At 47.1% G+C, this 23,115-nt stretch overlaps 1 long non-coding RNA gene across 1 annotated transcript in view; it reads left to right on the forward strand.

Moving 5' to 3' along the window:
• Positions 1-22,872, forward strand: part of LOC144334907 (uncharacterized) — a 119,184-nt gene extending 96,312 nt beyond the window's left edge. Inside the window, exon 3 of the long non-coding RNA XR_013405162.1 lies at positions 20,454-22,872. This is a non-coding gene — a long non-coding RNA (uncharacterized LOC144334907). The remainder of the gene's footprint in view (positions 1-20,453) is intronic.
• The last annotated feature ends 243 nt before the right edge of the window (positions 22,873-23,115 follow it).

Genomic DNA, 23,115 nt, shown 5'->3' on the forward strand with positions numbered 1-23,115 from the left:
ACAGGAAGGGACACCAAGGGCCAGAGGTAAGCAATCTCAGTGAGGTCACAAAGACGGGCACACCCAGCACCCTGGCCCATGTGCCTCTCCTTCACCTTTGTCTCTGCTCAAAGCTGCTCTCCTGGGTCATCACTGGTGATCTCTAGGTGCGTGCTTGCTTCTTGCAGAAGTGGCGTCTGGCTGTGGTCAGTGTGGGCCCTCAGGACTTCCCTGTTTTTGGCTCACATCAATATTGGGCAGTGGTGTATGTTTGCTTTGGAGTGGTAGATCCGGTGGATTTTGGCTTTGCCAACTCATTTAATACCTGTTCTCCTAGGTGCTGGGACCCTCTCCTAAGCCGCCTGTTCTCCTAGGTGCTGGAGCCCTATCATAAGCCGCATGTTCTCCTAGGTGTTGTGACCCTATCATTAGCTGTGTGTTCTGCTAGGCGCTGGGACCCTATCGTAAACTGCTTGTGAGAGATCTCGGAGGTGCTCCTTATGAGGATCCGCTGCCTGACCTGAGGTGGAACAGTTGCAATTCAAAACCACCCCCCAGAAAAATTGTCTTCCATGAAACCCATCCCTGGTGCCAAAAAGGCTGGGGGACAGCTGGCCTAACGCGGGCTAAGATGTCAGTAGATTTTTGGACTTGGGCCTCAGTTGAAGAGGATTAGATTTTGAAAGGTGGGGTTTGAAGGCTTCTAAAGGGCAGGTTTTCATCTCCAGTGGGGCCTGGCCAGAACTGGGTAGAACTGACCCAGAAGCTGACAACTAGTCAGGCTGGCTCACTGCCTGTGTCCTGTGTGTGCAGCCTTGCTGTTTATTCAATTGTCTGGTGGTGGTGTGGATTCCATCCACAGCCTCAGAGTAGTGGAACCCATTACTTCAAGGCTGACCTTATTTAACTTTATCAAAAAGACATGAAAATCATTTAGTATAAATCTTCCAGATACCTGTATCCTTTCTTTTCCCAGAGGCTTTTAAGTATTGCAACTTAAAAATCTTCAAAAATAACTTGAAAGGAAAACCTCTAAATATATTTTTGATGAGCACCCTTGAGAGCTTTAATATGTGAAGTAAATTCCCTTGACTTTTGTATTCCTAGAAACTCGTTCATGTTTGCAGATGACTTTGTATTTTGTCAACTGGTTGGCCACTGTGGTGACCATCAACACCTGCCGTGTATCATTTAGAAAGTTGGATGTGGATGTATTCACTTTTCAGACACACAAACACATGGGCTGTTTGTTTTTGGTTTTGATTTTTTTGGTTTTTTTTCTCCCCCCAGCTGAATTCAAGAAAGGGAAACAAGCAGACAGAGTAAGTACCAGAAAGCGTCTAAGTGGCTGGGTGGGGGATCCTACTATGGTGTTGGATTGTGTTCTGCCAGACATCGCTCCTCGAAAAGCTGACCCTGAAACGGCTGGCATTGCCCTCACCCTGGGACATTCGTCTGTCTCACCAGAAAATGAAGAATCTGCCAGAGTACTGTGAGTCAAATTCAGTCAGAACTCGATTAACTAAGAGGCTTTGTCTCAAAGGCCAAAACATGAGGACACATTTTTAATTTTTAAGGAGTGCTTCATTGTGAGTCAGTTCTGATGTGTACTGCATTAGGAAACCTCTGAACTTCCACGGTCAGGCCCAGAACTCTGAGGGAAAGTGGTTGTGCCCTTCCCACTGTTTTTGTCACTAGCTGTATTGATTTCCTTAAAACCCTTTTTATATGAGTTCTATTATAGTTTGAAAAAAATTCACTGAGGTAGAACTGGAAGCGTTTGCGCCATGTTAATACTCATGACCCGTTCTGGGTCTCGGTGTATGCGTACTGTATAAATGTACATGTGTGTATGTGGTGTACGCATACTACGTGTATTTCCACTGCATGTATTTACAGTGTATAGGTATGTACACTACATTTGTGTCCTACACACGTGCATGCTGTAGGCATGCATGTACATGTGTATATGTGTGTATCTACGGGGATGATTATATGCACACTAGTTGGACACCTATCTGTTCTACATGTGTACATACATGCATGTATTTAATGCCACATACATACCTGTGTACGTGCACCATGTGGGTATGTGCACATTATTTCTGCAGATGTATATATACATATGTGCACACAAGCATGCATGTACACTATGCACACTGAATAAACTTCTGGATATGTACACAATACGTGTACATGCTGCATATGTACGTACACTATTGCATATGTGTATACGTTTTATACGTTAGTGTACTGATGTACATTGTATACATGTGCATATGTGTACCCTGCACATGTGTATGCATGTTGTAGTGCACCTACGTACATTGGATAAGAATGTATGTTATATGCATGTGTATACATATAGCAAATAGCATACCTGTGTACATACGGATGTGCATGTGTATGCCATATACATGTACATACAGGTTATAGTATACCTGTGTACACTGTATGCATATAGACGTGTGTGCATGCTCTGCATGTACATACATGTTAGCATACCTATGTACATTTGCTATATGGATGTGTGTATGCTCTATGCTTGTACACTCGTAGTGAACTTGTTTGTACACTATATATATTTGGATGTGTGTACACTCTATGCATGTACCCTACATGGATCTGGATGTGTGTGCACTCTGTACGCACGTAGTGCACTCATGTACACTCCACGTATTCGGATGTGTGTACGCTCTATGCAGGTACACGTGTTACAGTGTGCCATATACGTACATTATGTGGATGTAAATGTGTGTGTGCGCTCTATGGCACCAGGAATAGGGCTCCCGCAGGGATCCAAGAACGCACCATCTCGCTGGCACCGGAGCGTGTAGGATGAAAACAGTTGTTTGTTACAACCTAGTTGAAATTTGGCAGGTTACTCTACCCTTTGCAACGATTTAGGAACAGTCACTTCATTGATGTGTGTGTTCCTGAAATCATAAACAGCTCTGTGAGGTGTGCCTCATCCCCAGACGAGAGAGGGAACCGAAACAACAATGACTCGGTCACTTAAGTGAGGTAGAACTAACAGAGCAGCTGTCTAGCTTTCTGTATTATAACTTTGTCAGCAGCTCAATGAGAAATCGGCACTCATCAGGAAATGTGTCCACTTTCTACTGTTCTTTATTCGTGGCGTATTAACTGCCTCGTGTTATTCCTCACGATGTAGCAAAATCCCTCCTAGAGCTGTGAATATAAACAGTTCATGACAAATGTAGTATCTTCTTTGTAACATTGAAAACGATATGTAAGTTCATCTTCAGATATTGTTTGGAAGGATGAGAAGGAAGATGTTTAGGACAAAAGAATAGAGAGCTTTCAAGTAAACAGGGAAAATAAGGACTTTGTGCAAAATATTTCCAAATTTGGAATTTGAGAATACTAAATCTCACATCTAAGATCATAGGTAGTTTTTTTTTTTTTGGGGGGGGGTTAAAATTAGTACTTGGTTTTCCATGCCTTTGGGAATTTCAGTCCTGATGGAGGATTGCAAGAATAATCTGATTTTTCAGAACAGAAGGGCAGTCTGTCTCAAAGGTAAATTCCAGGTTGTACCATAGAGAAATAGAAATTGCTGTCAACTTTCTGTAAGGTTCTTCAGTTCTTTCCTCTTCTGTGGTTAAAAAAACTATCTCTGGGTTTAGTCTCAGCCAAGTTCCTCTTATGAGGTTGCCTTACATTTCGCACAGCTGTTGAGAGTCTTCATCATTCGTAGTTAACTTGTTAAAAGCAAAACCTTGTACTAGTTAGATCTGGGCACCTTGAAGGCAGGGGTTTGTTTTATATTTTTAATAAGCAGCAGGGTGATGGCAGGGCTAGGGCCCTTCATCCCATCATGCATTCCTCTGAGCTTTCAGAGCTCTCACTGCATGCTGAGTGGTGTTGGCTGTTTAGGGTTTAAATAGGAAGACGAGGCTCTGCGACTTGGGACGCTCTTACTACCTTCATAGAGAGCTTGGTGACAGTTTAGCATGACAGTTTGTGCCCCTGCTGTGTATACTTTGTTACGGCCTCACAGAAAGGGTATTGATTTAAACGTGACTAATTTCTTCATGTTTATTTTTGCCTTTATTCCTAGTTACAGTCCTGATAATTTTTCTTCCTTTAAAATCTTGCTAATGGCTAGTGAATTAGTGATAAACTATATTTACGTGTTCTCTAAATCTAGCGATTTAATTGGAGGTCATTCTTCTTGCACCATGTGTCAGTGCTATGTCAGGATGGCTCAGTTTTACATTGTCAAAGGATTAACTAGAGCAGGATGCAGCCTTACTGGAAATTGCTCGTTTGTGAAATACAGGCACTTTATTTTTTGTTATACTCGAGGTGTGTTCAAATGTAAACATTTTGAGCCGTGTTAGAAGGATATACAAGATTGTAATGAAGAAAGCAGCAACTTGATCAAGTACTAGCTAATGAATTTTATGTTTTAAGTATATGGACTGTGGACCTTGGCAATCAGTTCTCATCTTGACCTTTTATTGTTTTATTAGAATCTTGCTCTGTCACCCAGGCTGGAAGGGTGGAGCCCAGGAGTACAATCTCCATTCACTGCAACCTCTACGTCACAGGTTCAAGCGATTCTTATGCCTCAGCCTCCCTAGTAGCTGGGGTTACAGGGTGTGTGCCACCATGTCTGGATAAATTATTTTTAGTAGAGATGGGGTTTTGCCATGTTGGCCAAGCTGGTCTGCAACTCCTGACCTCAAGTGATCCACCCACCTCAGCTTCCCAAAGTGCTGGGATTACAGGTCTGAGCCACCATCGCTGGCCTGACCTTCTGTTCTAATATTGGTTATTCAGTCTCGATGATAGCACCTGGTTGTATTAACTTGGGGTAGAAAGCACAATTGCAATGAATCTGGTTGTGTATATACGTGCTGACTTAGCGTTCATGGCAGCACTGTGAGGTGGGCATTGTTCCTGAAGGAAGGCCGATGGGCAAGTCGGGGCTTAGATACGGGACTTGTGGGCAATCACTGCTGTCCCATGGCTGAGATCAGGCCTGTCTGTCGCCTGTACCCTGAACTCTGAACACACAAACGAGCAACTGTCAAGAGTCGGTGCTCGAGTGTGATGTGGCCTGTGGTGTTTGCCTCGCAGCGCTGCTTTGGCTCGGGGCAACAGGGCAACAGCTCCCTCCCTCGTTCGGCTGCCTGGGATTCCCAGGAGAACCCACTGTACCGTTTATAAATGCCGGACATCGAGCGTTCTCCTTGGTACCAGCACATCTGGAATTGGACAGCTCGGTTAGATTCTCGGCCAGCAAACCTGTACAAGAGTGTGTGAACTCTGCGTTTGCTTCGCCCGGACAAAGGTGAATTCGTGGTCACTACTGGATGGCAACAGGTGTGGCCTCAGGAGCAGCACGGAGACAGGCACCCGGGTGCAGGAAGAGCATCTGCAAGAGGGGGTGGGGAAGGTGACAGACGCACGTGCGAGTTTAGCTGTTACCGTGGATGGGGCTGGTTGGGTAAGACCAGATTTTCTCATTGTTGCCCCTTTCTGAAAAAGACCCTGAATTGACTTCTCTGTGGCTCCTCGCGCCTCCTTTCAGGTTGGAGGAGACTGCTCTCCTGGCTCAGGCCCTGCTTGCGGCATCACGGAAGCTGCTGTTGCTTGCCCTGCCCTCCCTGTGACGTCCTCTGTGCTGTTGTCCGGGAACAGTTCTGCCGAGCAAGCTTGGACTCTGCTCCCTTCTGCTCTTGGATTTCGTGTCTGGAAAGCTTGTGTTCTTTCCTGATTTTTGATGATGCTGAGCTATGTTTTTGCAAGGATCACGCGTGCCTATAGCAGGGAGAAGCCCCTTTGCAATTTTAGCATCTTGACGCTCTCAAGCAGAGCTTGCTATCGAAGTTGACAGCCTCCTGTGTTTTTGTTTTGGCAGAAACTGAATTTCAGTCCTAGGACAGCTTCAGCACACTTGATCCTAGCTCTTCTCTCTCACTGCTCCCCTCGTGTGTGGCAGAAATCATATGCCCTGAAGTTTACCAGTCCCTTCATTTGAAAATCAGTTAGTGTTTGTGATCCTCATGAGAATTTTACTTTTTATAAAAGCAATCGCAAAGACTGGGTTTTGCGAAACCAGTGTTTTGTGTGTATATTAATTGCACTCACAATAAGCTTTGTCTTCTAAATATTTCATGTTTCAGATTAGCCCTGGAATCATGCCCTGGAGTAGTTTTGCTATTCCGCTTTTATTTTTGGCTAAGGTAAAGTTGAGAACATTGTGATATTAGATATAGTGAGTCCTTTTAGTTTCTTCTATGTCTGTTTTCCTTTAAGCCAGAACCAGCAGACTGATAGCAGTTTGTGAGCACCTGGCATCTCCCAGGCCTTTCCTGGGTCTTCCCTCCGCTGTCTTGTGGACAGGGCAGTCATTGGTGGAAGATGAACTTGAGAATCTGTGTGTGGAATTAAGTAAATGTCATAGCTCTCTTCTGTGACAAACTGAATGACATTAAGCCCAGTAAATTGTAACAGCAGACTTTGCACATACAAAGCATTGAACACCAGGAAGGTAACCAGGCTGCGATGCTTCTGGTCCTGCACAAGACCTCCGGTATCACAGCGCATTTAACATACTGGCAGCATTGAGTGTTTGAAAATGTTGTGTATGTACCATGTCCGTGATTTTCGAGGGCCTGGATAAACACCTCTGGTTATCGCAATCTTTATCAATGGGAGCTTAAGGTTAGTACTGGGGCAGACTGTGTTTTAAAGAATTAAGGTGTCTCGAGTATGTTTCAGTTTTCCCATGAAGAAGAAACATGTCAGCTGTTCTTTCCTGGACTGTGGCTATCACAGTGCCCCACCACGGTCGGTCACATGTTTACTTCCCCTCCATTTAACCGGGCTGGGCTTGGGCCAGAGTACTTCGGTTGTCAAATGTCATATGAGGCTGAGGAACTGTCTTCTGCTTCATCATTAGCTTATGGAAACACTGTTTTCCAAAGCATACTCTCCTTTATCATTTGTGTTTATATAAAATAATGGAATGGTTATTTTAACTGTGCAGTTTCCTATGTTTGGTTATTTAATTGCAGAAAGATAATGGTTTTATATTGCTAAAATCTGTGCTAGGAATTGTGCAAAATCTTTGTGAAATGCCCAGTTTACTAGCTTAAGTTATAGATCTTTGTATAGAAAAGAAAAAGCCTATTGCTACAAGGAGCATTGTCTTTATCGATGCAAAAAGCTTTAAACTTATTGGCCGTGTAGTAGGTAAAAATGCATCAGAATGTGACGAAAATAGAGAAAAGCATTGAAGTTTTAAAATCTGCTCTGCAGTTTTCTTCAACTCCCTTGCAAGATACTTAATTTGAATAAAAGACAGAATAAAGTGTTCCCACTGAGGAAAGTGGCAGGAGGACTGTTTAGACTGTGTTCTGAATCTGAGCAGTCCTGCCACACTCGTCTGTGATGTGGTGGTGTCCATGGTGTCACTTTTACAGAACTTTAAGAATGCCTCTGTGAATAAAATACATTTTATTCTTAGTATTTCTGTTTTGAGTTTTGAGGTGTGTAAAACATGTTAATGGTTTCTTTCCCTTACAGAATTTGCTTGTTCTTTTCTTTTTTTTTTTTTTAAATGCCTACAAGACTCTGAAGCACATTAATCGCTTAAAAAGGAAAGAAAAAAAAATGGGCCAGGCGTGATGGCTCACGCCTGTAATCCCAGCGCTTTGGGAGGCCGAGGCGGGCGGATTGCTTGAGCCTCGGAACTCGAGACCCAGGGAACCAGCCTGGGCAACCTGGTGAAATCCCATCTCTACGGAAAACACACAAATTAGCTGGGCATGATGGCTGCACACCTGTAGTCCCGGCTACTCCAGAGGCTGAAGAGAATCGCTTGAGCCTGGGAGGCGGACCTTGCAGTGAGTGGAGATCACGCCCCTGCTGTCAAGCCTTGACAGAGTTGGGACCCTGTCTGAAAAACAGCAACGTTCATAACGTATGGGTGAACTGCCCGGCTGCTCTGTCTAGAGTAGAATAAATCTAATTATGTTTTTGCCTTTTATTAGCATTGAAATCTTCTTAATTATCCCTTTGTTTTCATTACATTGTAGCAATATATTGCCGCTTAGAGTCTGGAACAAGTAGGCTTCTCTGGATCAGGTTCTTACTGGATGGCTAAAACTTAGAATGATTTTTCCCTTCCTTGGATGTGACTTATAGAACTTTGCCTTTTGAGGTGATGTGCTGCATTTGATAGCGGACACAGGAATGCCCGAAGAATTCACTTACAGGGCTAAAGTATACGTGCTTTGTAGTGTTTCCCTCCTAGAATGAAAACGGTACCTCTCATTTGTGGGTCGATGATGCTATTTGCTGAAAACTTTTAAAATTTTATTTATTTTATTTTTTTCAGACAGAGTCTTGCTCTGTCGCCGAGGCTGGAGTGCAGTGGTGTGATCTTACTCTCTGCAAACTCCGCCTCCTGGCTTCACGCCATTCTCCTGCCTCAGCCTCCCGAGTACGTGGGACTACAGGTGCCCGCCAGCACGCCTGGCTAATTTTTTGTATTTTTGGTAGAGACGGGGGTTTCATCGTGTTAGCCAGGATGGTCTCGATCGCCTGACCTTGTGATCTGCCTGCCTCCTTCTCCCAAAGTTCTGGGATTACAAGCATAAGCCGCCGCCCCCGGCCAAATACATGTTTGTTTACTGCCTCAGTCCTCCGTTGGGTAGCCCTGTTCTTCGTCGGATATTCAGGGAGCGGGGGCATCTTGAGTCTTGAAAGGTGTGCTCTGCGAGATGGGAATCTTCTGGCTGCTTATTTAGGGAATCCTGCCGGCTGTCATTTACTGGAGAGCGCAGTTTCCTGGCTGCCCTGGTCTTTGAGGGGAGGGAGACTGAGGGGTCATTTTCCCACCTGGACCAATGTGTTTATTAAACCTGGTTTGTGTATCATTTGGATCTTTTTATGAAGGAAAAGCTACATCTGTGACTTTCAGATGAGTGGAAGTCATGTTAAAAATATATATATATATAAATATAAATATAAATATATATATATATATATATATATATATATAGGCTACTATGGAGAAGTTTTGTCCTTGTGACCTGTGAATACAGTCACAGGAGGGCAGAATGTTCACGGTGTGGGTGCTTACAGTGTACATGCAGAGTCACATTCTTCACTAGTATTACGTTAAAAAGTGACAAATAAGAGAAAAATATTTTGCTCATTACAACGTCGGTAAGAAGCTGGCAGCACTCTTGTTTTTGGAGGGGTGTGAAGGGAATATTGAGAAAGTGTCATCAACATTAGACTCGCCCACTCTGCAAATCCTGTGCCAGCTGGAGTGAGGACCCCGTGATGGAAAGATGCACCCCTCTTCCCGGAAGGAGTTGAATCTTTGTAGCGCTCAGGACGCATGGTTCATCTCTATATAAAGGCAGAGTGTGAAACGCCGTGGAGGCTGAGAGAAGCGATGTGGTTAGCAAGTATGAGTGAGACGTTTGGGGCTTGTTAGCACCTGGCGTGTGTGCAGCAAGCTTTGCTATCTGCACATGTGTGATCCTTAGAACACTGGCGTCTGGAGCCATGGGGGCTGTCGAGGGCCCCAGCTCCTGGCGGGCTGAGGAGTTCCCTGTTACCACCAGGATAACCGTGATTTTGAAGGCTGTCACTCAATCCCAAGTCCTGGAAGGGGGCTCCTTTCAGAGAGGAAAACACCCCTAGAGCCTCAGGCAGAATTCAGTGATTTTTCTTATAATGTTGCTTAGATTTCGCAACACATGAAACCAAGAACATATTTCAGAATGCTTATGGTTCTTTTGTAACCATGGAAACAAAGTAAGTTGCAGTCGATGGACAGTTTGCGGAAGCTGAACTGCCTACATCGTGAGCACGGCGCTCTCCCTACCGCCCTGGGCCTTGCTCCGGTTTGCCGGGGAGGCTTTGCAGGGCCTCTTGGCTGGGATACCTCTCTCATGTCCCATGTTGCTACCCCTGGTCACAGCCATACTGTTGGGCACCTGCGCCGTGAGGTCACTGAGTGGACACGGAGCCACGGGGCAGCAGTTGGTCAGGAGGTGGCATCCACATGGTCCGAAACAGGTTTCTGTTCATTAAGAATGATCATTGCAATAAAAACAGAGTGAAAGAAAACTCTACTGACCTGAGAATGCATCCGCTGAGTTGCATAGGGAAGTGCAGTGAGGAAGGTGAGGGCTGAAAGGACATGAGGGAGGGAGAGGAAAGGAGAGAAGGGAAGCGAAAGGGGGGGAGGGTGGATGGGAGTGAAGAGGGAGATGGAGGAGGAAGAAGAGAGAGGGCGGTGGGCAGGAGCCTGGGAAATGTGTCCCAGAGCCGGTTCCTGACCGTCGTGGGTGCGTCAGAGCTGATCTTCCAGGAGAGGTGGCCTGGGAGGGTTGACCCTTAGGAAGTGAGGGCCAGGGGGAGCTGATTTTTTGGCCCTCAGCGGGGCTGTTGTTGACCTGAGATACAGTCGATAGTTTTCCTGAAGAGATCGTCTGCACAGCCACCGTTTGCTGCCAGGTTGGAGAGAGAAGTGCTCCTCCCCATGGATTCTTTCTAGTTTGTGGATTTTTCCCAGTTTACCTGAGCAGCCTGTCAGTGGAAATGTCGGGGATTACTAACATGTCTCCATCCTACAGAGCAGTCGACCAGCTTCCAATCCTGTAGTTGTTGGGGGCACCATTCCGGTCCTGTCAGTGCCGGCCCAGCGTGGAAGCTGCAGCCCGAGGCGCTGGGAAACCTGCGGGGCTCTCACTGCCAGGAAAGATGTCCTTAGGGCAGAGCCTGGCGAGGAGGGGGTGCTGCTGTTGCAGCAGTACATGGAATTTCAAATGACAAATGAAACAAGCTTTTAATTATGACCAGAGCCCTATGCTCTGCGTTTCTTCAAATGGAAATGTTGTGCTGAAATGAAATTGCTGTTAATCGGTTGCCTCATCCAAGACGCAAGACCGAGGACTGGGAGCAAAGTAGAAAGTGGATTTATCTACAAAGCTTCCTCCTCTCAGACTATCATCAGTTGGATGGTGCTACACAGGAATATGTGAGAATTCGTGTGAGAAAGGTGATGGGTGCAGACCTGTGTGACCGGCAGGTGTGGGGGGAGGTTTGAGAGAAGCTTTTGGCTGAAGTGATGTCAGATGCAGGTGCTGAAGTGTGATGTCTGTCTGGATGGAAGAGCACACACGCCTCTGGGCTGCGGGAAACAGATAAAGGAGGAGGTGGACAGACGTGAGTCGTGTCTTAGGAATGGTAGCAATTCAGGCAGACCCAGGATCAGGCTCCCACGGGGGAGGAGTGGATATCAGGACCCAGGGAGCGTGGGACGGGGGTCATGCCCAGGCCTCTGCGGGTCTTGCTCTTGTGTCAGCAGGGCCCTGTGCTTGCCCTCCTTAAAACTTTCCTGATCCATAAAACGGGCACGACAAAATCCACCTTGTGACACTGAAGCTTAAATGAGATGAGGTACATGGTGTCTTCCTTCCCTTCCTGACACATCCTAGACTCACAGCTATGGTAGCAGCGACAGACTGGATGGAATGCTGGAGCCGCTTTGCGCCTGGTGAAGCCACATGGATTTGTGCAGTGCTGGCGACTGTCTCTGAAAGCCTTTGGTCATGGCAGTGGCAGCCTGGAGTGGCTCTTGGCATACTTGAGTCTGTGGAGTGCAAGGTTGACTGGAGCTCCGAGGCCATTGATACTATCCAGGGGTGAGCTGATGAGGCCCTAAAACATGGGGGGAAGGCCGAGAGGACTTGGCTGCCAGAAGCATTGTAGATTTCTGGCTTCGAGAACTTGCTGACTTATGGACATAGGAAGGTAAACCCAGATGGCTCCAAAATTGTAAGTCCAGAAGAAAGGTGGGAGGGTACAATTGCTGACTAGGTCATGGTTGCCCTGTCCCTTTGTTTCTGGCCATCGTTTCTCCTCCCTCCCCCTGCCTTTGTGGGCTGGAGGGCCTGAGCCTGCACAGCGGTCTATTTCATGATGACAATGGCCGATTATTACCCTGCAGTAAGAAGTCTCTCCATTTTATTTGGCAGCAGTAGTTAAATAAATTTAAGGAGTGATGGTGTAGTAGTATTTGTTTTGTTTGTGCTTTTTTTTTTTTTTTTTTTTAGTGTCATTTAACTGAATGTTATTTCCAATTTCACTGATCACTTTGAGAGGCCAAAACATGCTTTGATTTGTTATTTTGTGTTTGAGCTAGTTTATTGCCTCACAGGAATGCCAAGTATTCTGTTGTCACACATCATTAAGTATCTCAAATTGTGTTACTATAATACTTAGCTGAATTACCTCCCTGATTTTGGCTTTTAAAAATCTAAAATCTGTGTGAAACACAGGATGGTGCATCTCCATTGAGGGTTGTTGAGAAGTGTGACTTTTGCTGGCATGCTTGAGAATCAGTGACATTATTTTATAGAAACACTTTGTAACTGACAGCAAAGCTAGAAGCTCCTGTAAAGGGCAGAGTAGGCAACGTGTTATGCTTTGAGGGCCACAGAAGTCTCTGCATATATTTCTTTTGTGAAAACTTCAACGTGTAAAAATCCCTGTCCAAGGCTCGGTCGGGGATCATGGTTTGCAGACCCTTAACAGCAGCTTAGCTGAAAGCTGGACTCCCATGCGGTGAACAGGAGCCTACCTCATTGCTTCAGCCAGGAAGATGCTGCCCTGATGCTGGAATTTACTTCAAACAAACTTGAAAGCTCTGGCACCACTGCTCATTTCCATACTGTTGCAGGCTATCTAAAATACGGAGGATGCCGTGGCGTTTTGATTTTGTTACTCCTCTTGAACGGCTCTGAGATGGCTCATCATGAGTTAGACATTTGCAGAAATGATCAAGCAGAGCTGCAGTCATCTTGCAGATAAAGTGAAGTTTTTTCTGAAAACTCATTACAGGCTTAAATTTCTGATCCCATTCCATCCACTGATCTTGTATGATTGGTTTCTTTTTGTACCCATTTGGGTCTATGAAGCGTCTCCCCACCGTGGTAGAAATTTAGTTCTGATTTTGTGCATGAGTCGGTATCCTCACTCCTCATCTGCGAGGAGAAAGTGCTGCAGGTCCTGTGTGGTTTCCATCCCCTCCCTGCACGCGGATGGATTGGGAGGTATTTGTGGTGTGTGAACTTGCTACCCCCAGAGCCTTCTGCTTCATTCCCTGTACCGCTTTCCTCCCTCCTCCCTCCTGACTCACTCCCCTGGACCACACTTCTCCCTCCTGGTTCACTCCTTGGGCCGAACTCCACCCTCCTCCCTCCTGGTTCACTGCCCTGGGCCCCCACGCCTCCCTCCTTGTTCACTGCCCTGAGCCCCCACGCCTCCCTCATAGTTCACTCCCCAGGGCCCCCACTCCTCCCTACTCTCCTGGGCCACATTCCTCCCTCCTGGTTCACTCCCCTGGGTCCCCAATCCTCCCTCTTGGGGGCTTGGTAGTTTCTGATGTGCTTGTGCCAGCACGATAAGGCTGAGTGGCAGCTCCAGGGCTGCGGCTGCTCACGCAGCTGTGGCATGAGTGCAGAGAACTGCGGGGATGCAGCTGCCCTTGCTGTGATGCTTCGAGTGTCATAGTCGATATGGGAAACTGGGTGGGATGTGGATGTCCCAGGAAGGGACAGGAGCCTCCCCTCAGCCTCTGTCAAACAGTTCTCAGCCAGGCGTGGTGGCTCACGCCTGTAATCCCAGCACTTTGGGAGACCGGGGCGGGCAGATCACCTGAGGTCAGGAGTTGGAGACCAGCTTGGCCAATGTGGTAATTTTTGACGCATTAAGGATTAAGGAAAATGACTCACACTAGTTTGCCTTGCTTTTTAATTGATAATTGGTGTACCCCAGTAGTCTGAACTTGTTAAGCAACCATTCTTACCGAAAGACTAATCTTTAAAAGTCTCTTCCTCTGGACACGTCTTTGGCTGCTGTAATCAAATGCAATGTAATCAGCACTGGTTAATGGCTTTCCTTGCTTGGCTAACAAATGCTCCTCAAAAACTTTGATTTCTTGTTATTTTCATTTAAAATTATGTTTTAAGCCTTCTAAATTTTCTAGCTTTCCTGCGAGTTGGGAATAACTGTGATGGGTGCTTAGTTTGGGATGTTGACGTACACTCTATGCCCAGCTACTATGCCATTGTGTGAACACTGATTTCTCACTTTCTCATGAAGACTGATTTCACCTAGTTTGGTAAATTCTATTAATTTTAAGGAAGGGGGTGGAATGCAACTGCTGTTAGGAGGCTTTTCTAAGGATCGAGGAAATGTTGCCATGATTATTACCATTACAGAAGGAACATAAAAATGCGTGCTGCCTTCAGTCATGATGAATATGTAAGTCCGCATCTGTGACTGCAGAAAACTGCAGCCCCAAATCCTAAAATCGTGTGGATGCACCAAGCCCATCTGCAGGGCACTGTGGAGCAGCCTGCATTAGCCGAAGTTGGCCCACAAGCCCTGAGGGATGGTGTCTGAGTTATGATAAGGCTCTGACTTGGGATTAAACAGGCCTCCAAATAGTGTGATATTCTAAACAAAGACATGATACTGCCCAGGGAGCCCAGTGGGCACCTGTAGGCAGTGTAGGTGAGAAAAGGTTCCAAAGAAGATTCCTGCAGCTCAGCTAGGAGGATTCTGTAAGGCAGTAGACACATCAATGTTCACATGGGAGTGTTGAGCTATATTCATTCCTTTTAAGCAGCCAGGCTTGTGTGTGTTTTTAGGGGCACTCACATGGCGCCCTTTCCACCCTCACTGCTGGTTGTGCCTGTTTGATGTTGCGGACTTCTGTGTTAAGTGTGTCCACTCTCCAAATGTATCTCTGTCTCTAGAATATTTTAGAGTAAACCGTTTATTGTTTAAACGCTTGTTTTTAGTGAGGAAGAAATCTTTAAAATGGGCCATACAGACCCTGCTATAAATGTTGAACAATGGCACGTGTAATGTTTAACACGTAGTGTTTAAAGTAGAAGACAGTTTAATTTAGAAATCCTGTTGGAATGCCAACTTAAATTACGACCATCTGTACACATATGGAAAAGAATGAGAGTGAAGGTACAGAATTGGAATTTTGTCTATTTTGTAGAGATTCTGTAATGTATCAGGTACAAGTCTCACTTCATGATTTAAATGCATGAAGCTGAAATTAGAAAACTTGACAAAAACATGCCTTTGAATAGTGAGCCTTTATCCTCCTTGAAATGGTGATTCATTCACTAAAACGTCCACCTGCAACTTTGTCAAATACATTTGTTGCATTAGTCCTCAAGTGAGCTCAGTTTTCCAGACAGGCAGATTATTACTGTTTAAAGTTTGTCCTGATGATGTTGGTGAACAGGGAAAATCCTTTGACGTGGATCCTCTGTGTGTGTTACACATCAGACGCGGCCTGCCCAACCCTCTGCCTGTAACTGGGAACCTTGACTGTCAGGATCATTGTAGAGAACCTTGAGGAAAGCAAAACAAGCCTCTGGAGTAGCAAAAGATGTAGCTGGTTTCATGCAATAAAACTTACACGTTTTTCTTTAAAATGCTTTCTTCGGAACGTCAGCTTGCTGACTATCTTAGAATCGCTGTAGTCCGCTGACAGCAGTCGTGGGAACAGGTGCATGGCCTGGCTGATGCAGGAGGGTCTCAGAGTGGAGCCACACTCCTGACACTGAAGGAGGGGCTGGAGCCATCACGCTCGTGACTCGTGCAGATGGCCTTGGCTGACCTCCAGAAGAGAAAACGTCAGTATCCAAGGAGGAAAAAGTCTATTAATTTCATGAGTGTTTGCCTTCGCAATGGCTAATACCCTGAGTTTGTGGCACCTGCTGTCTCTGGAATGAGGAGTCTTCCCTTCCTGGCAGACAAGCTCTAGATGGGAACAGGAGCTGTGATTGCTGGATTGAAGAGATTTCCTTCTTGGGGAGGTGGCCTTCGAGCCTGACATGAAGGAAGCTGTGACTGGCGGGAAAGGGCCTTGGAGACAGTGTATTTACCAGGAGGGTCGGTGACTGAGAACCATCCTGTTCCCAGTGTTGCCATTCTGGTTCTAGAGTAAACCTGGGGAGAAACAACAGCCAAAAGCCCCGAGGAATATTCTGTGATGTTGATCACGTTTGGTAGATTTGTTGCTGAGACTCTGAAATGAGAAGCCCTGGAGGTGCAGGTCTATCAGGCCATGCGACGTGAGACAGCTGCTGCTTCAGGGGTTGGAGTCCCCGTGCCAGAGGCTCAGTCCTGCAGAGACTTCTGCACAGTGGGCAGCTGATGCCTCCGGTTGATTGTGAGTCCCCCAGATGAATACCCATGAAAGGTACCGTGTCAGCAAAGAGTCAAACTCTGTGAAGCATTTGGAGATTTATTCTGAGCCAAATGAGTTACCATGGCCCTTGATACTGCCCTCAGGAGATCCTAAGAACATATTCCCGAGGTGGTCAGAGCCCAGCCTGGTTTTATAGCTTTTAGGGAGACATAAGACAATCAATCAAATAAAAGTAAGATGTACATGGGTTTGGTCTGGAAAGGTGGGACAACTGGAAGCAGGGGTGTCCAGGTCATAGGTAGATTTGAAAATTTCCTGATTGACAGTTGGTTAAGAGAGTTGTCAGATAAGGGGTTGTGGAGACCAAGGCTTTGTCATGTGGAGGAAATCCTCCAGGTAGCTTTGGAGAGAATAGATTGTAAATGTTTCCCATCAGACTAAGCGTCTAAGTTCTGTCTAATTCCAGAAGGGAGGTGGGGTGATGAGGCAAGTCCGACCCCCCAGCAATCATGGCCTGGACTAGTTTTTCAGATTAGCTTTGGAATGCCCTTGTCAAAAGCAGGGGCTGTTCAGATGGGCAAAGGGGCTTCGAATTCTAATGTTTTTAAAACCAGAAAGTGATTGTTTTTTTCTGTGGATAACAGCCAGTGTAGTAATTAATATTTTATTAGCAGATTAATTTGGAAGTCAATGTGTTTTCAAGTATGTTAATTATTAAGTCATCAACAAGCAGAGAAGGGCTTACTTTGAAACCAGCCTGAGACTCAAGAGGCTCATCAAAGAAAACGATGGACTTGGGAGAACTGATTCACGTGTTTACTGCGCCAAGTTTCAGGCATTATGAGAAGTCTGTGCTGATACATTGTGACTTGAGAACTTAAATCTTGATGGACTCTTAAGAGTGAGGCTTTTTTTTTCTTTTCTTTTTAAATGGTCAGTGTTTCTGTCTCCTGTGTTTTGTCTTCCAGCCGCTGAGCACTTTAGCTTTGTGTTCACGTGGCCTTGTTCTCCGAACCACCTGCTTTGTGGCTCCTCTGTCCTGCCCACCTTGATCGCGTCTTCCCTGCCCCGTGGATTTTATCCCGAGGACTGTTCTCCGCTGTGGGGAGGGGAGGATCAGTGGACACTGGCTTTACCGACTCATTTTCTGTGTAGCTCCCAGTTTCTCAAATTCTTAATTGTCTTGGATTCCCTGTGAAACTGGGAGTCAGGCCTTGGGCGCAGTGCTGGGTGGCCTTGGGCGCAGTACTGGGGCAGGAGGGAGAGATGAGAACAGGAAGGATGGGTTTGTCAGGGGAAGGAACCCCTTGCCAAATTCCTGTGTCTGTTTTAGGTTAAAGATGAATGGCCGGATGGTGGATGTCTCACCTGCTGTGGCTGGACCTCGCTGTGCTGAACCCTGAGCAGGGGCCCCAGCAGCTGCCTCCTGCCAGGCCGGGGCCACAGGGCTGGGCTTCTGCCTCTGGGAGGGCTCGTGCCAAGGTGCAAGGGTCTGCACCGCTCGTGTGTGACCTGAGGGGCATGTGGGAAGCTTTTCTGTGCTCCTCACCTGGGAGAAGTTGAGCTCATCTGGGCTAGAGCCACTGGGGAGGTAGGAAGGCAGAGGCCTGGAATTCCTGCTTTCCCCAGACAGCAAGAAAGCTCAGCGTTGCACCTGCTCTGAGATGCCCTCAGCAGCCATATATAGTTGATTTTAACATGACGGAAGGTGCCAATTAACCCGGCTCTGTGGAGAGCTTTGAGGAGTCCAGGCCCTGGGCCCCGGGCTTTTTAATATGTTCCTTCCTGAACAAAAAAGAACAAAAGATCCCTGTGGCTGATGTCGACTGCGTGGGGTAGGACATGCTGAGCTTGGGTGGGGCTTGCCCCTGAGTTTCCTTGGTGCTCCTCCCAGCCCCAATGGACACCAGCCTCTCAAGGCCGAGGCTTGTCCTGTTTAGACCCTCGTTGGTAGGGTCTGTGGTCCTGGATCGAGGGCCCAAGCACTTCTTTCATTATTATAAATGATTCACCAGAGATGCACGGCTGTGCCCAAACCTCTCACGAGCATGAGATACAGCCAGTGTCGCTGCCGCAAGCTCATAATTCTAGTGGAAAGAGGAAATTTTACTTTTAATGTGCTCGTGTGACTCAGATGCAAATATTCAATTCCCATTAAACTTTCAAGACCTTGAGATCCTCTGAGATTCCTTGGAAAGCCGTTCCTTGGCCCCACGACTAACTCTCCTGTGGAAGGAGGCTGGGGTGGTCCGCGTGGTCTGGGATCCTGCTGCGTTCTCCAGGATTCCTTAGGTTTCATCATTAGTCCCAGCTCTTCAGCAGGTGGAGCTGATTGACTCTGACATTTGCATTATATTGTTCTTGTGTTGCCTCAGTTAACTTAGAATAATCAGTATTTACCAGAAATAATTGATGGCGAGATGGGAATTATTGGTGATTCCCTGACATAGGCAGCCTGTATAGATAAGCGTGTTACACGGTGTCTAATTTCTGAGATGTTGGTCCACACCTTCTCAGGAACACACTTTCAGGGGTAGATTCCTGTGCAGGAGAAGCTGCTTTTCCCCGAGACGCGGTGGCGGCTCCTGCACTGGCATGGCAGGGTGGCTGTGTGACTGGGCAGGGCTGGACATGCTCCTGCGCTGGGCGCCCACCTCCGCCCTACATCTGTGTCGAGGGTGCCTGCCTTTGTTCCCCCAGCTCGAACTCATAGAATTGTATACCTTCCTGACACATTCCTGCATAGAGATGATTAGATCTGGGGGCTGAATCTCAATCTGACATGCATGTAGGTAAATTATTGACGTGAATGACTTGGGTCCTCCACCTTCAGGGTCAGGAGGCACGAGGTGGGTTTGGAGACAGCTGCCTGGCCTCAGGAAGTTTCTCTCAGAGCCTGTTTCTTTCTCTAGCAAAGTAAATGATGCCTACCTCACCGGGCTTAACACACGCTCAGTACTCAGATGCTGTCTGATCTTTGTTATAGTTAGTATTTGGGGAACAGCGTGGCTGGTAAGAAAATGCGTTATCTTTACAATTCATACAATGTCATACAAGGCAAGCGTGAAACCGGGACACTACCTTAATCTGAAGATGCTGGTGCTTAGTCTTCTCCTCAAGCATTTTGTTGTCATTCTGGCGTGTGTCAGCCAAGTCATATGATGGTACCGCGTGCGTGATGCCAGCTCAGTTACCTTGGAATGGGGAACCTGAGGCTGCCAGGGAGCATCCCTCCTGCCTCCAGTCCTCGGGGGTTTCTCTCTCTCTCTCCTTTCCTTTGTCCCTCCCTGTCCCCCAATCTTCCTCACCACTCCTGCTCCCCTCCCTACCCTCCTCACTTACTCTACAACAGAGGTCTAGACTTTGACAAATCCCAGCTGGGCCTATTTATCGCTTGGCTGGGAAAGCAGAGGGAAAGGGGCCCAGTTACTACAAAAATAGAGAATTGAAATAGAATGTGAGCTACTTTTGCGTCTTGTTTTTTATTTTATTCTGAATATAAAAGGCAAGTGTCAAACAAAATCGGTGCTAACTGCGCCACTCAGCTCCGAGTCTGCTTTGTCGGGGCTCCGTGGGTTCCCACGCCCTGGCCTTCTCCATGAGCGTCTGGACACGCCGTGGCTGTGAAAGGAGCATTCAGTTATGGTCCTTTGAATGTTCCAGAGTCATGTTTAATAAAAATCTTCACGTTTACCCACAGCCAAGTCTTGATTTAATAACAGGTACTGCAGGTCTCTGGGTGGGGCTGAGCCTCTGTTTTAGAAGCAGCCGCACCATCCGAGGGGCAGGTCCGTGTGGGCTGGCAGGCGGCCTGGTCCTTGGAGCACAGGGTGGACCTGACCCAGTCCTGGCAGTGGGGGGCCTTGCAGTTCTAGAATGTAGTGATGCAACCTGTGGCATAAATAAAAAGCCTCATGTGCCCCCATGAGAAGCTGGGGCTTCCCCTCAGTAGTGTGGCGTGCTGTGTTTGTGATCGTGCAGATGTTAAAAGGGTGAGGGAGATGTCTAAAAACTAGGCTCCCAAAGACAGCCCTTCATGTCGGGTGCTTTCATGTGTGTATGTACACCTGTTTGACGAGTGTACACCTTCACGCGTGCACCTGTTTCACGCATGTACATCTGTTTGTGCATGTGCCTGTTTCACACTTGTGCCTGTTTCGCGTGTGTGTGTGCCTGGGCATTCCCCTTGTATTGCGTCATACGTTGTATTTTACAGATTGTTTTCTTTCAGTTTGTATCGTGAGCTTGTAACGACGTCGTGAAGAAAAGAGGGGATCCTGGCAGCCTTTGGCTCTGAGAAACGTGATGTCACGGGAACAGATGAGACAGCCCGGGTGAGGCCGGCAGAGGCCATCGTGGCCTGGGAGTCCGTGCACATCCACTGTCTGTCGCTGTGTGACAAGTGACCACAAAACTAGGGGCTTAAGGCAAAGTACACGTACGACTGTACAGCTTCTTCAGGTTGCAAATTCAGGGCAGCCTTGCTGAGCGGCTCTGGCCCAGTCCCCCGGGTCACCGTGAAGATGCTGTCCAGGGCTGCAGCCATCTGTAGGCTCAGCTGGGCTGGAGGTTCTGCTCCAGGATGCTGTGCTGACGTGTCTGCGGGCAGAGGCCTGGTAGTCCACACCTGGCCACTCCCCGGGGCTGCCAAGTGCATTCCTGCCCAGGGCCGCTCCTTTCCCCAGAGACGTAGCAGTGCTGGTCTTATGCCCAGCGTCAAGGTGGCCGGGTCAGGAGCAAAGACTTGTTTCCCCTACTCGGCGACTACTCCTGCAGGGCTGGGAGACAGTGGAGGTCGCGCAGGAAGGTGTTCGCTGAAGACCGTGCTCTGTGACTTGACGGGTGTTCCTCCCAGGAGAGTGAAATGGAGACTGGACGCCGGAAGCAGCATCCTGCGTGACCCCATGTGTAGTGGGGTCACAGCAGAGCTACGTCCTTCCTTTACAGATACTTTTCAGAGTCTACCCGCCTTTAGATTCTCTGATTAACGTGTCTGAGGAGGGTCCCAGGAGTCTGCCACCTGCCAGGCCAAGGAGGTTCCCTGCATGTGGCTCTCCCCTGACACCTTGAGAAACGTGACTCGAGAGAATCACCGAAGTTTCCTAAATGAGTCACCTGCTTTCTCTTCTCTTTGCTTTCATGCCCCCCCAGGGTAGGTCAGTCCTGTCCGCCACAGCGATACCTGCATGCTGGAGTTCCAAGGAGATTGGGGGTGTGTCGGGTCCCCCAGGGAGATTCGGTGACTGAGGATGCTGTCATAGCAGCCAACATGTCCCTATCGTTTTCACTTTTAATGAAGTTCAGTTACTAGGTTTTCTGAGGCACAATGATGTCCTTGTGAAAAATTGGTGATCAGGGAAGCAAGCAAGTGTGGGAAAATGATCCTGCCCTTAAATCTAAAAAACGATGAAACAGCAAACAGCCCTGAAGAGCCCATGAACCTCCTCATGGGGCGGTGAGGAGACACCTCAGTAATGGCTTTAAAAAAAAGTGATAATACTGAAGAAAAGGTAAACTAAATTTTGGGTCTCCTATGGGTAAAGAGATTGTGGTTTACATTTTGGAGGTATGCGTTTATATACTTATTTATTTTTCTTTGTTGGATTTAGAATTAGTTGAAATAATTGTGTTTTTTTAATTTAAAAAATTGGGGTATACGAAGTCTAATCCCTTTGTGATATTTCTGTACTGTGAGACTCCACATACAAAAGTGAAGCCCAGACTGTCTATCTCTAATGAACCAGAGAGAGGTGGTCATCTCCTGCAGGCCGGTCTGGTCTCCAGGCATCTGGCCATCCTCCCAGTCTTGGGCACACCTGCATCACTGGTGCTTCCTGCCAGACTGTGACTCTGCCCAGGTTTCAGGAGCACCCGAAACTGTTTTCCTAGGGGCTCCTGCTTTGTCCTGGCTCCTGGAAGCACAGGCTTTTGACGAAGGACTCTCCCCACTGCCAGGTAAATTGGTGATTGCCCCACAGTCTGTATTTGTCACATGGGGCACAGAGAGTCTGGGCGTGGTGTCGTGGCCCTGGAGCCAGCTCTAGGACTGCCCGACGGCATTGCCTCCACCCCTCATCTGGGAACAGGGCGGTGGGGAGGAGAAGGGAAGCAGGGTCTTGACCCTTCTGCGTCTCGAGAACACGGGAACACATCGTCCCATTGCCTCACACCATTCACAGCCCAAGCTTGTGTGAAGTATTATTTTATAACCTCCCCTGACAATGATGTATTTTATATAAGCAGCACATAAAGTGGTAATTTAATACCCTATCGAGCAGGATTAAACAATAAGGAGCAGATATCACTGTAGAAAAGTTACTTTATCCGGGAAACATTTATCTACTGCAGGTGGATGTGAATCATGGCTTCCTCCTCAGTGGCTCCTGATTAGCCTGTGAAATTCTGTCCTGTTCACCACTGTTAGTTATAAGCTACACCTTTCCTTCTATGACGTTAGTTACAAGCTCTACCTTTCCTTCTATGATGTTTATTTCTTGCCTGTTCAGCACTGTTAGTTACAAGCTATACCTTTTCTTCTGTGATGTATATTTCTTGAAGGCATGGACTAAATCCTAATTCCACAGTATTCGATGCACATACTGAAGAGATACTTGTTTGAATGAATGGATTAATAGAAAATAGAAGTGGTGACTTCACTTTATTTCATTATGTCAAACTTTGTCTACACGGAAAATTTTATGGTCCTTTGGAAAAACAGGGCCTCTGTGCAGGGTTGTTAGAGATTGTGAGAATGCCGCAAATGGCTCTGTGGCTCTAGGCTCACAAAGGGCTTGAGGGACTTGGTGGCGCACCTGTGTTGAAAACCGAGTTCTGCAAATCCATTGGAGTGACCTGCCAGCACCAGCACACACAGCCCTCCTTCCCAGTTGATT

Source organism: Macaca mulatta, chromosome 15 (genome assembly GCF_049350105.2).
Source record: "Macaca mulatta isolate MMU2019108-1 chromosome 15, T2T-MMU8v2.0, whole genome shotgun sequence".
Taxonomy (NCBI): domain Eukaryota; kingdom Metazoa; phylum Chordata; class Mammalia; order Primates; family Cercopithecidae; genus Macaca; species Macaca mulatta.